The sequence below is a fragment of the Hemicordylus capensis genome, chromosome 5 (genome assembly GCF_027244095.1).
Source record: "Hemicordylus capensis ecotype Gifberg chromosome 5, rHemCap1.1.pri, whole genome shotgun sequence".
NCBI lineage: Eukaryota > Metazoa > Chordata > Lepidosauria > Squamata > Cordylidae > Hemicordylus > Hemicordylus capensis.
In genome coordinates this window covers 39,337,042-39,352,249 of record NC_069661.1, presented here as the reverse complement: position 1 = coordinate 39,352,249, position 15,208 = coordinate 39,337,042, and the positions used below count along the sequence as shown (strand labels likewise).

Below are 15,208 nucleotides of genomic sequence, written 5' to 3'. Positions count from 1 at the left end.
GTTTTTTGGTTGTTAGTTTCTGCGAGACTGCACCCCCTGCTGTTTATGTTTCGAATGCGACTTGCCTGAATGGAGGCATTTTGCTGCTGCTGAGCAGCTAGTCTGGAAAGTGCCCCGGCATTTGTAATTAAGTGGTGAACCAGAGATGAAATTATGCAGAATCTTGCTTATTTTGAGGTGAATTTTGTATAGACCTCCCCCCCCCGCAATTTCAAATGTTTCTTCCTCACCTTTCAGGTTTTGCATAGTTTATGAAAACAAATGATATGAAATTAGGACTGGAATGAAGAGGGAAATCCAGTTTCTCAGTTGGTCTGTATAGGTTAACATCTGTAAAATGGGGAAAGTATTCCTTTCTATCTTCTGTAGCAAGTGTGCAAAATGAGGAGAAATGGAATACTGTTTTCACAGTAGGGATGTGCATGGAACTGGCTGGCCTGGTTCGGTTCGAGTCTGGAACAGACTTGAACCTGACCGGACCAGTTCGATCCAGCACCCCTTCAACCCCCCGGTTCGGTTTTTAAAAGAATGGCCACCACACATGAGCAAATGACCTCTGCGAGGCCCCGGGTGATGCCAGGTCTCACAGAGGCCATTTGCGAATGCGTGGCAGCAGCCAAAATGGCTGCTGTGCCACCATACAGAGGCCTGGACAGGACCAAAAAAGCAGCCAAATGGGCTGTGGCAGTGATGACCAAGGCTGGCAGGGGGAGGGGGAACCTTCACATGCCCCATGACCTAGAGGAAGCCCCCGAAGGGGCTAAAGGTTAAAATTTTTTTAAAAAATAATGAACCCCCCCAACCGTCGGGGGGGTGGGGTTCGGTCCAAGGTTGGACCAAAAGGGGATTTGGTTCAACTCCAGAACTGTTGAACCGAATCGGTTCGATGTAGAACGAACAAATTGTTCGCACACTCCTATTTCACAGTAGCACATTGACTTGACATCTGGTGAAAGACAGTGGCTGACATCCAGACTAATGTTGCACTAGTGCAAACATGTTGCACTTGTTAGTTCAGTTAAGTTGAGAGCTTGCGCTCTAGACGAGCATTGCACCAGTGCAACAGGGTGTGCTTGCATAAATTGTGGTGCACCTCATGCTATGAAACCTTTTCTTCAGTCCTCATATGTCTCAGGGAATTATGCAAAGCTATCCTCTATCCTTGTTGCACAAGGGCAACATTTGTGCAAGTGGACCAAGAGTGCAGGAGACTGAGCAACTCTGAGCATCTGCTTCCCTATTTGTGTGTTTGCAATTTTACCCTAGTGCAGAGTAAGCCTGAATGTCAGCCAGCATGAAGTAATTGCTAGATTGCTGGATGTGGACTGGGGCCACCTGGGTTAGCATCTGTGCTCAGCCGTGAAGTTCATTGTGTGGTCTTAAGTCAACGGGGATACCTCCTAAATCTCATATAGTATTTTTAGTACTATTAATCTATTAAGCAGCTCATTATTAGGTAGTGTTGCATTTCCCCCCAATCCTATATGAAGTAGTTGGTTTAAAAATTCTGTTTAAAGATTCACATTTCCTTGGTGCGACAAAAACACTCTCCTGTTGGCTGAGGTGATGATGACATCAGCACTGCTCAACCTCCCTGCAGCCTTCTGTTATGTGCAGGAAGACTGACTGAGTTGTGTGGATTTGTTTTGCACTGATTACTGAACATGACTGGAAAAGTATTTGTACAAGGAAATGTAGGAAATCTGTCACTTGTAGATTCCTGCATGATTGCACGTTTCGTCATTGTGCGATTGCAATGAAGATTACATTGGAGTAGAGATGAGGGGAGTGAATAGGTTAGTATTAGAGCTGCTTCTATAACTCAAAGGGGGGGGGGAACCTCCCCTCCCAAAAATATTGCCCTCTTACATGGCATGCCAATATAGGGGAAAATATTTTGATTTTTCTCCCACTTTAAAATCCTTGGCTCTGTAGCTGTGACAGTGACCCCATCTTTCCTTCCTTCCTTCCTTCCTTCTATTTGACAGTGGCCTCTCCCTTCATTTTACCTCAGAACTGCTAGGCCTCAGTTCTCCTATTTGGTTTTTTAGAACCCCAGCCTTGTATTTCATAAGCAGAAGGAGCTGCTAAGTTCCTTGTAAGGGCCAGAGGGCCCAGGACTTTTAGGCATGACAGACAGACATCCAACAGGTCCACCTTTACCTAACATATTAGGATGGTAAAATAAAAAAAAATTGAAGGAAGAAGCCACTGTCGTATGTAAGCAGCAACACTAACATTGCTAGGCATTTGAGGCTTATTCGATAGAACAGTCCCAATCTACCTCAGAGACATGAATTCAATCATTCATATGTAATAATGGTTGCCCTTAATTTTCAAGAGGCTTCTATTTCCAGGGGGTGGGGGGCACAGATTTCACCAGCCCTGACAGAAATTTTTCTCAAAAGGCAAAAAGAGCAGGAAACAGGCACTGTTCATCTCTCCTTTTCCTCACAGTTGCCTCCCCCCACCTTTAAAGGCAGAGAAAAATCAAATTAAAACACACATAAAATACAATATTGGAGAACAACATTTTATAATTTGTACTAAGATTGAAATGTTCCTGACACACCAACAACACAGACTTATCACTGAACACCTTTTCTCTTCTCATTGCATTTTCTCTTCTCACTGCATTTGCCCAAGCTCTCCATCATTTCTTTTCTGTAGGTACATGGACATCCACCTGCCCTGCCCCCAGTGTGCTTTTGCTGCGCTCTTGTCTTGTCTACACACCACTTGTATCTTCCAGATTTTTCAAAATCACTGTTGTTTTTGATCAGTTTACTGCAGAAAACATCATACTCAGAATGACCAGGCCTAACACCCCCCCCCCGCCAAAAGAGCAGCAATGATGTCACAGCAGAGCCAACATGGCTGCTGCCTGTTTTGGGGGGCCTGGCCAAATAGAAATTTCAAGCCTTAATATCAGCTGCATATGAGCAGCAAAACACAAACACAAAAAACAAACACAGGTGACTTGTAAATTCTCTTCGGTGAGAGCTGAACAATAAATTTGTTTTAGGAGACATCCCCATTGCATGCTCTCAGCCTAACCTACCTCACTGAATAAAAAGGATGTGAGGATAAAATGGGATAGTCCGTGCTGACCTGAGCTCCTTAGAAGAAAGGCAGGATATAAATATGACGGATAATAAAATAGCAGAAGCTTGCAACCAAAGAAGTAAGTGACTGCTTAGTTCAATTCAACTTGTACATCCCAGAATTGCCATATGTTTTGGCCCTGTTTGCCTCCTTAGAGCTGCCAGGTCACAATGTGGCAGTGACAGTAGAACTCCTTGGCCAGAATTCCCCTGCCGAGGCCTGGACTCTAAACCTAGCAGCCTTATGCTACCTTGGCTTCCTGGCCCACAGTCCCAGAACCTCATCTGCCTACTCATTCCTTTTCTGCCAATAATACATAGCCCTACATTCCATTTTCTAGTTTATTTCAGTTCTAGCAACTGAAGCCTATTCACACATTTTGTTCAGCTTTCATATGATATATGTACAATGGCCGTCATCCAGGGTAAAATAACTCTTTTAAAATTAAGTAATTCTTCAAAGTAACTCCCGAGTAGTATTATTGAGTAACTTAGTCTGGATGTCAGCCAGTACACAGACGTACAGATCAGTATGCATGTACAGTTATGTACATATTATGTTCAACACATGTACAGTAGTAGACTTCCTATCTGTACCTTACATAAGAAGGGGCCTGTACCTAGGTTCACTTTTAAAAATACACACACACAGTCATTCAGACAAAAACATGAACATGTGTAGAGGAGAGGACAGGAGAGCTGGTCTTGTGGTAGCAAGCATGACTTGTCCCCTTAGCTAAGCAGGGTCCACCCTGGTTGCATATAAATGGGAGACTTGATGTGTGAGCACTGTAAGATATTCCCCTTAGGGGGTGGACCCACTCTGGGAAGAGCATCTAGGTTCCAATTTCCCTCCCTGGCATCTCCAAGATAGGGCTGAGAGAGATTCCTGCCTGCAACCTTGGAGAAGCCGCTGCCAGTCTGTGTAGACAATACTGAGCTAGATGGACCAATGGTCTCACTCAATATATGACAGCTTCCTATGTTCCTATGTACAGACATCTGTATGCACATACAACTTAATGAGGTTGTGCACACGAGCAGCCTTACCCAGGTTAGGGAAGCCCTACTTGGGTAGGGCTGCTTGTGTGCAGCACTGGGATCAAGCTCAATCCTGGTGCTGCCTCGCCCGCAAGCCCGGGTTTTTAATCTGGGCTTTTACCTGTGTTGAGCCACCTAATGGCGCAGTGGGAAATGACTTGACTAGCAAGCCAGTGGTTGCTGGTTTGAATCCCTGCTGGTATGTTTCCCAGACTATGGGAAACACTTATATCAGGCTGTAGCGATATAGGAAGATGCTGAAAGGCATCATCTCATACTGCATGGGAGATGGCAATGGTAAACCCCTCCAGTGTTCTACCAAAGACAACCACAGGGCTCTGTGGCCACCAGGAGTCGACACTGTCTTGACGGCACACTTTACCTTTACCTGGGTTAAAGGGCTCAAGTGCACGCTTTACCCCAGGTACGGGGTCATGTGTATTCTTGGGCTGCAGCCTGAGCATACACAGAGTCAGGCACTTCTGGGGGAATCCCCCAATGCACTGCACTTGTCACATGGTGCATTGTGGGATTCCTAGAGGCCTGGGTCCTGTCCTCCAGAGATCCACTTTGATCCATGCAGCACAGATTGTGTGGGTGCCGAAGCAGACTTCGGGGGTCCTCAGTGATCATCTGGGGGAGAGGTAGGTCAATCCCTGCCTCCCCCCATCCCTCCCTCCCTCCCTCCCCATCCCTACTTTGGTTGTGAGAATGACCTTAATGTCTGAATAAGCCTTGAGTATTCCTGCAGGTGATGATGTGCCAGTATTTGTCCTCTCAGCAGAAGGGAAAGTTAGTTCTGGATGCCCCATCAAAAATTCCATCTTCTCCTGTGCTTGTGTGCAAGAAGCCAGTCAGTTTTGTGGAGCTGATCGGAATGTAGCTTAGAGCTGCATGATGTGCAGCCTACCATCTCCTAATGCTCTGTCCCAGGGCAGCCGCAGACTTTTAGGTCATTGTGGCAAATAGGGGAAACTGCAGTGGCGCTGTTTGCACAAGTGCTCATTTGGAACAGCTTCAGGGTGCTTATGAGTTTGAAGTAGCCCTGAGGCAGAGCATTAGGAGATGGCAGGCTGTGCATCATGTCAGTCATTGAAATTCATGAGGTTTATGTCAGTACTGGCTAACTTGTCCTAATGATTTCAATAGTGCATAGTCATGATTAACTTTCTTTGGGTATAACTCAGTGGTCAAATTCACACAGCCGCTTGAAAAGTACTTACCAAGTAGGTACAAGAAGAACCGGAGGTTGCAAAGAGTGTGCAACTTCCGGTTGTGAGATCTGAATTTGTCCAAGTCTGGTTCCCAACCCCAATTATCCACTTTTGCCTTAGATTTTATCAACTTTGTTAAGCCAACTTCAACTTCTGGTTCTAAGTGAGTGTAGAAAGTCGGTAAAATCTAAGGTGGGACTGGGAACCAGACTTGGGAGGGTTCAGACATTGAGCTGGGTCTCACAATCAGTGAGACCCTGTTTGGAAGGGTGAGTGGGGAGAGCGGGCTAAGCCCACACACGAGCAGAGCGGGAGCCCTGGGTGGCCGGATTGGCCGCCCACACGATTGCTGGCTCTGTGACAGAGCTGGCGGGGGCTGGGGAGCTCGGGAGCCATGTGGCCCCCGGAAGCTCCAGTATGCCCTGTGCGAGCACACAGGGCATACTGGGGAGACCCCCGGAGCTGGGAGGCAGCTTTTCGCCTCCCCTCTGGGGTCTACTCATGAGTAACCATGGTGTGGAGCTGCACCACGGCTACTCACGATCTTTAAAACCAGGGGTAGATAGACAGGTTACCCGCCTAGGAACCACCGGGCTCACAGCAGAGTCCGGTGGTTCACATTAGGGGTGTGCACGGAACTGGTCCGGCACTGGGGTGGGGGGTTCCAAAAAGGATAGGGGGGGCTTTAGTTAACCCTCCAAACAACCGCTCTGTATTTCTTTGAGTAATCGGGCGGCAGGATAGCTCCCTGCCGCCCCCTTCCAAGTCCCGCTTGGCTGGCGGCCGCCCCCAAGAAGACCCGCGCCGTTCCAATAAGACCCACCCGTGCCGCTCCGTGAAGTGAAGATCTGCGCCAAGATCTGTGAAGTGAAGACCCCTACCCTGCCGTGAAGACCCCTTCTTGCAAAAGCCCTCCCATTGCAAAGGGGTAGTGGGAGAACTCCCCTGCCGTGCCCTTCCCCTTTGCCAGTCTGGCTGCAAATGGCTTCTAAGAAGGGGGCGGCAGGGAGCTATCCTGCCTCCCGATTACTCAAAGAAATACGGCGTGATTGTTGGGAGAGTTAACTAAAGCCCCCCCTATTCCTTATTGGAACCCCCACCCCATCCTCCCGAACCAAAACCACCCCGTGTCTGGACCGGACTGGAGGCCTTTAGAATGGCCTCTGAACCGTTCTCTGCACATGACTAGTTCACATGATGGGGCAAAACCAGGCTAGCCTCCGCTGGCCCGATTTTGCCCCATCATGTGAATAGCCTCGTTATGTCCGATAGGAGTGTGTTATGGATTTTATTTAATTAAGACCATTGAGGGGTTGTATTCCCTTAGGGGACCGATGCACTGTGTGAGTGCATGCTCCCCACAACCTCTGGTTCCTCTTGTACCTCCTTTGCTAGTACTTACAGGCGGTTATGTGAATCCGCTCAGTCATTTTATTTCTGTTGTTTGACATGGTCAAACAGCAAGTTAGATGCTGCATAGATCCCAGTGCAGTCAGCAAGTACTGAAAGAGGTCAAGTATTGCTAGATTGTATGACTGGTCCTTTTTCTTACACATGAGAAATGTGTTAGTGTAAAGGCTATAAAAGAAAACCCACTGTATGACTAAAAAAATGGAAAACCTATCTAATCAAAGGATTTAGTTCAGTAACAGGGAGAGGGGAAGAAAGAACTCCTATTGCAAGTAAATGGAACAGCCATATCAAATACAGTAAAGCAGAAAATGAATTGGCTATAGTACTAATGATTACAATATGAGCTTATGATTCGTATGAAAGGCAACATAATTACTGTGAATATCCTATTGGATTTCAACTGAGGAAAGAAAGAGAAATGCAGCACTTCTGAGGTTAAGGATAAACATAATTGATTTATGATTAATATGAAGGTCTAGGCTTATCAAGGAAATATATTGTATTTCACACAGAAATGAGGATAAAGGCATTTTCCTCATTTCTATGTGAAACTCAATATTTGCATGCCAAAGAATGAAGGAGACTATTGGCTTCAGCTACTGGTAGATGGATACTCGACATCATTCATGCCAAAGTCAAGTCCATCTGTTGTGTGGCTGTTGGAAGATGAATGGGAGCTCAGAACTCTGAAGAATAACATGAAGGAAGCTTTAACGTTGTTATTTATGAAGGGACCCAATTAAATGAAAGCAGACCTATATCTTCGAGTCAGCTCCCTTTGAATTAATTACGCAAAAGTTACCTCAGTGTAAGTGTTAGACATTTACAAGGAATTAAAGGGAATTTGAAGTTAATGGTCCAACCCTTTGCATTCAATCCTTTGCTTTTTCAGCTGCCAATTAATGTCAAGAAAATATCATGCACCAAGTTTATGCATTAGAACAGTTCTGAATTAGTGACTAACTGCTATTCCTAGAGAAGCATGCCCTGATCACAAAAAAATTGGTTGAGTCTTTTCCTTCCCCCTTTTCCATTAAATGTTGAATAATCTGAATGTTAAATGTTATAACCTGGATTATAAAGACCTTGGGGGATTGCTGCATGCACAATTCTCAAAGAAGTTGCCAGGTATTTTTGCTTTAAATGTGCAGAGCTGCATCCATTTCTATTGATTCTGTGAACCTATGGGGAAGAGGTCAGAACTGGATCAATTGATGGATCAGTTGTTGATGCTCCTGATCTTCATATCTGGTTGTTATTGTTGCTGCTAGTTAGAATAATATATACTGCCTTCAACAACAGCAACAAAAAGTTCTGAAAGCTGTTTACATAGCAAAAGGAAGGAGAAGATAGTTCCCAGAAGGAATATATAACAATATAAAAAAGGAACACAAGGGAAATACCATCAAAAGCCATTGGGAGAGAGGTTATACTGGGCTGAAGAGGGAACAATTGCTCTCCCTGTAAAATGGAAGAGAGAGATTACTTTAAAAGGTGCCTCTTAGCTCAGCTATTGGAGAACTTCAAAGGTTATATCCCAACAATCAGTAGAGGTTGTCTGAACACAGCCTATATGTGTAATGCATAAGCAGATGAACCTGCAGTGGCAGGGGGTGTGGACTGTGATCGTAGGGAAGATGTTGACTTCTCCTTCTACACATCCACTGAACATCTGAAAAGGGCTCTTTATTTATTTCCTGTTTGTTGTTTATTTATCATAGTTTTATACCGCCTGATATATACATCTCTGGGTGGTGTACAAAATTTAAAACAATATTTAAAAATCAGCACACATTAAAATACATGAAACAAAACAGTAGCATAAAACAGAAATAAAAACAGTAGCATGAAACAGTTAATTAATTTGCTTTTAATTCTAATTAAATTCTAATTAAAAGCCTGTGAGAACAGGTGAGTCCTGAGAGTCTTCCTAAAAGCAGAGAAGGAGATGCTCTTATTTCAGCAGGGAACATATTCCAAAGCCCCGGGGCAGCCACAGAGAAAGCCTGGTCCAGGGTCGCCACCAAACTAATTGTAATCACCCAGAGACACAAGTTTTGGGTGGTACAGAAATATTTAAAACAAACAAACAAACAAACAAACAAACAAACAAACAAATAATAAAATAAACGGGCTTGTGGCAACCACAACCAGACCTCTCCAGACTATCGTAACAGGCAACAGGGTTCATGAAAAAGGAAGCACTCTCTTAAATACCCTGGACCCAAGCTATTAAGGGCTTTATAGGTAATAACCAGTACTTTGTATTTCACCCGGGAATGTATTGGCAGGCAGTGCAGTTCCCTCAAAACTGGTGTTATGTGGTGCCTTTGAGTTGTCCCAGAGACCAATCTTGCTGCCGCATTCTGTACCAATTGTAGTTTCTGGACTATATACAAAGGCAGCTCCATGTAGAGTGCATTACAGTAGTCAAGCCTGGAGGTTACCAGCATATGTACCACTGTTTTAAGGTCTTTTACCTCCAGAATGACCCCCATTCATATGTTTTGATGCTATGTTAGATTGGTCACACAAAATGGGAGACATAGGAAAGAGGTTTCATTTCATTAAGCCCATTCTAGTTGTTTAGAAAGTACAAGTGTTCAGACCAAGACAGGGTTCTTCAGTAGGCCTAAATGTTTGGATCAAAACACAAACAAGAAGAGATTATTGTAGTGACATAATTTTACTTTCTTATACGGAGTTGATCAATTCAATTTCAGTTTTACCATATTGCCTAGTGATGGGAATATTATCTTGACCAAGCCTTTGAAAGAACTCCACACATTCCAGAAATAGTGGGTACACAGCTATACATGTGTAGATTGTATGCAACCAGTTTCCCCAAAAGCAAACTTATGAGTGCCATACTTATCCCTTTTTGAGATCTAGGTCTGGGAAGGCTGCTTCCTCTCTTGCTTTCCAGGATTTTTAGCTGCCTAGTCTCAAAGTGGTTCCATGCCCTCTGAACAGATTTCTTTATTTTATATGGCCACCCCATAACAAATTGTTCTCTGGGCAGCTCACAAACACAAAACAATATAGCAGTAGATAAAATATTCATTGAAAACACAGAAAGGCAAACTACCAACAAAAAACCAAAAGCATTTTAAAACATTTAAAAAGATTGGGAAAGCCTGAGTGAACAGAAAGGTCTTCACCTGGGCATTTTCCACACAGGGCTTTTAGCTCACATCTCCTCCGGAATGGAGGGTTTGCATTCACATATCGGCCAGATTTACCCCAAAGTCCTTGTAAGCTATTGGAGAGCATTTCACACATGATTCGGGGTTTTCTTCGCATGTTAGAGTGTAGCCCAATTTATATCTAGGGTTTTTAAAATCCACTTTTTGCGTCGTGTTTTTTTTTGGCAACTTCGAACTCGCAATAGAGCCTTGCTGTAAACTCACAGTAAAGCCTGCTGTGTGAAAAATGCTCTAAAGCATCATGATGATGATAGGCGAACTTCACAAGGTAGGCTATTCCATAAATGGGGTGCCACCACTGGAAAGGCCCTCTCTGTATTTGTCACCCACCTCACCTTATTTGATGGTGGCACCTGGAGCAGGGCAGGGTCCCCAAAGAAGATTTTAAGGTTTGCATAGGGACATATAAGGCAAAGAGCTCCTTCAGGTAACATATAAGGTATACCCTGTGTCAAATCTTTAAATGGTCACTGCTAATTAAAGCATATGTATAGTGCTTTGTATGTATGTATGTATGTATTTATAGATTTGCAGTGAGACAACTTGACAAGTTTTTATTTTTGGTAGTAGGGTTATAGCATTGCAGATGGCAGATAAAGAATTTGAAACACAATCTAACATGACCTTGAAACCCGTTATATATTCATGCAGAATACCTTTCTTTCATTCACTTGTTTTTGCTTGAAGGAATCCATTTTATTTCCCTTTTTTCCTCATCATGAGGGGGTGAGACCCTGAAGAACTGTCAATCAATGTCAGATTCTCAGGAGAAAGAGTTCTTTGAATGGTTTGTGTAGTGAGATGCATCATCGGCACGGATCCAGATTCTGATATCAAACCTTTTCAACCAAACTTTCTGCAATTGCTGTAAATTTAGAATTGCAAAATCTGGCCAGGCTCACAGAAAAGATAAAGCAGGAGAACGGCGTCTTTCATCACTGCCAGGGTAACATATCGCAGCAACCGTCTCTGAATCTGCCTCATTCTGCTGGTGTTCCATCCATGCTGAATTAATTTACCTTGGCAGTTTCCTGATTGTTCCACTGTCTATTTGTTTGAAATGGAAACTGAGCTACGTCGTCTGCTCTCTCTTTTTGGCATGCATTGATGTAGTGTCTCCCATTTTCATAATCAATCATCTGCAGCATTATTTTCCATGGTGTGCCCCAGCTTTACAATACCTTTGGAAACATTTCTATAGGAAATTCAGACATCATGAACAAGGAACAAAACAAATCAAACAAACAAACAAAAGAAGATCGGGGCAGGGCGAATCACATGCCTGTGTTTCCAAAATGTGTGAAAAATATCCAAGTTTCTTCAGGCTCCTGCTCAGTCGTTTTTGAGACAAAGCATCTTGTATTTTTATGGCTGTTTTTTTTCTTGGAGCTTTCCAATATATAAAATACGTTATGGTCTGCATGCTTTTGGCTCCTGTGAAACTGTTCTGTTCTTGAATATGTCTGCTTTGAGCTGAGGACAAGCATAAGCCCTGCCAGCTTCTACTTTATTGATGCTTGAGAATGAAAGAAGAGATTGCTTAGACAGGTTGCTCTTGACTTGGGAAGGGTCAGTGGCTGGCATTCAGAGCAAGGAAGCATTGGTGAAAGAAGAGAGTAGCCCAACAGAACTTCCCAACTAACTAACTGCAATTTTAGTGGCAGTTTTTGAAGCCCTTCCCTTCTTCAAGATGTGTAGCCCTCAGGGACATATTTGGAGGTGATTCAGAGGACTTGGGGAAGGGGAGGACGTCAAAATTTCCCCTTCCGCACTGCTTTAGTGCGGTTAGTTAGGAAGCTCTGTTAGGCTGCTCTCTCACTGCACTGGTGGTGTGGGTGTGGTGTGGTGTGGTGGTAGTGGTGGAGAACAGCGATGCAGATTGTTAGCAGTGTGTTAACTGACATGTGCATGGCAATGATATGGCCTGCAGTACCTAGAGATGCCAGAGAGTGAACCTGGAACCTTCTGCATGCAAGCAGGCGCTCTTGCACTGAGCTATGCCCTAAGGCAGGGTTTCTTAACGTTGGGTCCAGATGTTGTTGGACTAAAACTCCCATCATCCCCAGCCATGGCCTTTGTGGCTGGGGATGATGGGAGCTGTAGTCCAGTAACATCTGGGGACCCAGAGTTAAGAAACCCTGCCCTAAAGGTATATCTGATTGCACTCACATGTAGTCACCCATTTGAATGCAAACCAAGGCAGACCCTGCTTAGCAAAGCGGACAATTCATGCTTGTTACCACATGGCCTGTTCTCCTCCCCAGCAGCATCTGCTGCCACCCAAGGTGAGTGAGTGACGGAGGTTGCTCCTACCTGCTGTTGCCATTGCCTGGCTTGCCTGCCAGAGTGAGCAAGCAAGAGGCCATGGTGAGTAGAAGCAGCAGCTGTTCATCTGCCCCCTCCCTCTAGGCAGCAACTACTCCAAGTTGGCATTGGTGCTTGCTAAAGCAGGCAAGTGAACAAGAGTAGCACAGCAGCCGCTGCACCTGCATGTCCTCTACCTGCCCACCAGGAGAGGAAGAGGGTGGTGGACCTTCCCAGCTGCCCAGTGATGTTGACACCTGATGTCAGTTCTGCAATCAAACTATATGAGGACTTGGATCCTACAAGGAAATTAAAACTAAACTCTGCTATTTTTATAGAGCTTAATGCAGTAGTAGTAAGCACAGAAGAATTATAAATGGCATGTGCTTCCTTGGAACATTTGATTTCCCAAACTCATTTGCCATTGACATTGCTGCAGACATCTTGCATCATGACAGGCCATTACAGGCAGGAGTTCCAAAATGCCCAGAAAAGGTAGAGGAACCTCATATTTCCCTGGACATAAATGCTTGCAATTTGAGCTTGGATTGTGTCCCAGCTATCTTCTCACTTCATTAATAAGCCTGACATGACGGGGGGGGGGTGAGAACCATGAGACTCCAAGCATGCAATTTTCATATGAATGTTGTCATGAAGTGCTTCGAAATGGTAGTGCCATGAAGGCAACAACTCCACTTGCCTCCGCTGATGTCATTAATGCTAAAGAGAACCCCATGTCCCAGTTGTCTGTATAGTGCTCTGTTGTCAGGTTTAAGGGTGTTCATGGATTGTTTGGCGCAATTCGGTCTGAATTGTCCGAATTTGGAATTAACTACGCCAAAGCGAACTGGTTCAATTAAACTGATCGGTTGGGCTGGTTAGTTTGATGAACCAGCTTGAATTGGTTCAAAGCGGTTTGCAATCAAATCACCAAACTGACCCGGTTTGCAGTAGTCTGGTTCACCAGCGAACAGGTTCTGCACATCCCTAGTCTGGTTGACTGAGGCTTCTGTTAGTTTCAAAGCTGGATGGAAGCTCTACCAGTGAGGATGAGGGGAAGAAAATATGGGCCATACAGGCATGGAAAGAGGATGGATTCCCAGTGGCAGTGGCCTTCAGTATAAATGCTCATGCAGACTTAGCAAAAAACATCATGTCTGTAGATTTCACAGTATTTTCACAGGTTTGCCCTAAAGCTATGCTTTAGCATGGTCTCTGGCTACAAAGGCTGGCTTCCAGAACAATGGAACGCTTGCAGGAGGATGTTGTGCTAGTGCAAAACCTTTGTCCTAGCTAGCTGCATTAAGTCTGGAGCTTGCACTTTTACTACTGTTTTGCTACTGCAAGCAACTGCCTCTTTCTTTTTAATAAATGCTGGCTGACATCTTGACTAATGAAGCACCAGTGCAATGGAAGAAACATCAGTGTAGTGCTTCTGACGAGCTCCAGACTAACACTACCATTGCTTGTGTGTATGTGTATGTGGAATTTCAATGACCTCCCCATCTGGAAGCCCTCTGTGTCACCTGAACATATGTCCTTGAGGGCTGTGCTACCCTCAGGGATGTATTTTTGGGTGATACAGAGATCTACTTGGGGAAGGGGAGATTGTCAAAATTTGCCCCCACCCCTGAGTCAGCAGTAGAGCTGAGTTAGTTGAACTTTTCAGAAGCACTGGTGCTTCTCCTGTTGCACCTGTTCTTCGTTAGGTGATATAACCTATTGCTCACTCACCCTTCTCTGCCTCATCCTCTCTGTCTTCTCAGGTGACAGCTGTTTTATGATCTCTCTTCTTAAGGCCACTGTACCCTACCCCTTGGTCAATCCATACACAGTGTTTTTGTAGTTTTACCATGTACAGTATATACCCGAATAGAAGACAATTCTGAATTTCAGAAGACCCCTTAAAAATATAGGTTAAATATAAATATGTAACCTAATCTTTAGCATATAAATGTAGGTTAAATGCAGATTATACCTGCATTTATGCAAAAGGAAGAGAAGCCTGGATTTAAGAAACTCCCAATTTCTAACATCAAAGAATTTGGGGAAAAACCTGGCCTGGATTCAGGTAAATCAGGTAATACTATAATGGGAAGTTGAATGACAGCTGCAGTCTTAATCTGGCCTACTTGCACTTAAACCATTTAAGAACAGTTGCTTACAGCCTGTGCAGGATGCTGCTGATCCAAGAGTGGGGCATGCGTGGTGGTTCTGTAAGACAGCCCATTCTTGCTGCTAGTGAAGACAAAGAGGCTCCCTGACTACTAAGGCTGGCTTCATTGCTGTAGCAATTGCTTCTCCTGTTGTGAATGAAGGGTGAATTGTCACTACAGCAAAGATACTGAGGTCGGGCACACGACTTCTGCCATGCACTCCCCAGGGCTGAGGGGAAGGTAGGAGCTTCCTTGCCTTCCCCTGCAGATGAGCATCGTCATTGTTCCCTTTGCCATGCTGCGTGCCTACATGAGCAGTGGTGCCATGAAGGGAAATGCTGGGAGCAGGAGGACTCCCCCCGCCCCGAATCCCAGGGTGCCCAGGGGCATGAGCTTGGCTGCTCCTTCCCCCCGACCTACTGCTGGAAATGGTGGCAGGCCAGGGGGAAACCATTTAACCTGACGGCTATTTAACCTTGCCCAGACGATCACTGGCCGAGGTTAAGCAAGCCACAGGTTCACTTAACCTCAGCTGAACACTGGGTTAAAAATTTGGGCTTGGTGCAGGCTGCCCTAGCCTGGGTCAGGCTGTGCGTGTGAATACCCTTACTATCTTCAGTAGCCATGAGCAGAATGTAGGCCACTTTACTTTATGCTATGGCTATATACCAGGCCTGCTCAATTTAGGCTCCCCAGCTGTTTTTGGACTACAACTTCCATAATCCCCAACCACAATAGCCAGGGATTATGGGAGTTGTAGGCCAACATCT

General features: G+C 44.8%; 1 long non-coding RNA gene across 1 annotated transcript in view; it reads left to right on the top strand.

Moving 5' to 3' along the window:
* Window positions 1–1,651: 1,651 nt before the first annotated feature.
* Window positions 1,652–15,208, top strand: part of LOC128327859 (uncharacterized) — a 36,976-nt gene continuing 23,419 nt past the window's right edge. Inside the window, exon 1 of the long non-coding RNA XR_008308839.1 lies at window positions 1,652–1,796. This is a non-coding gene — a long non-coding RNA (uncharacterized LOC128327859). The remainder of the gene's footprint in view (window positions 1,797–15,208) is intronic.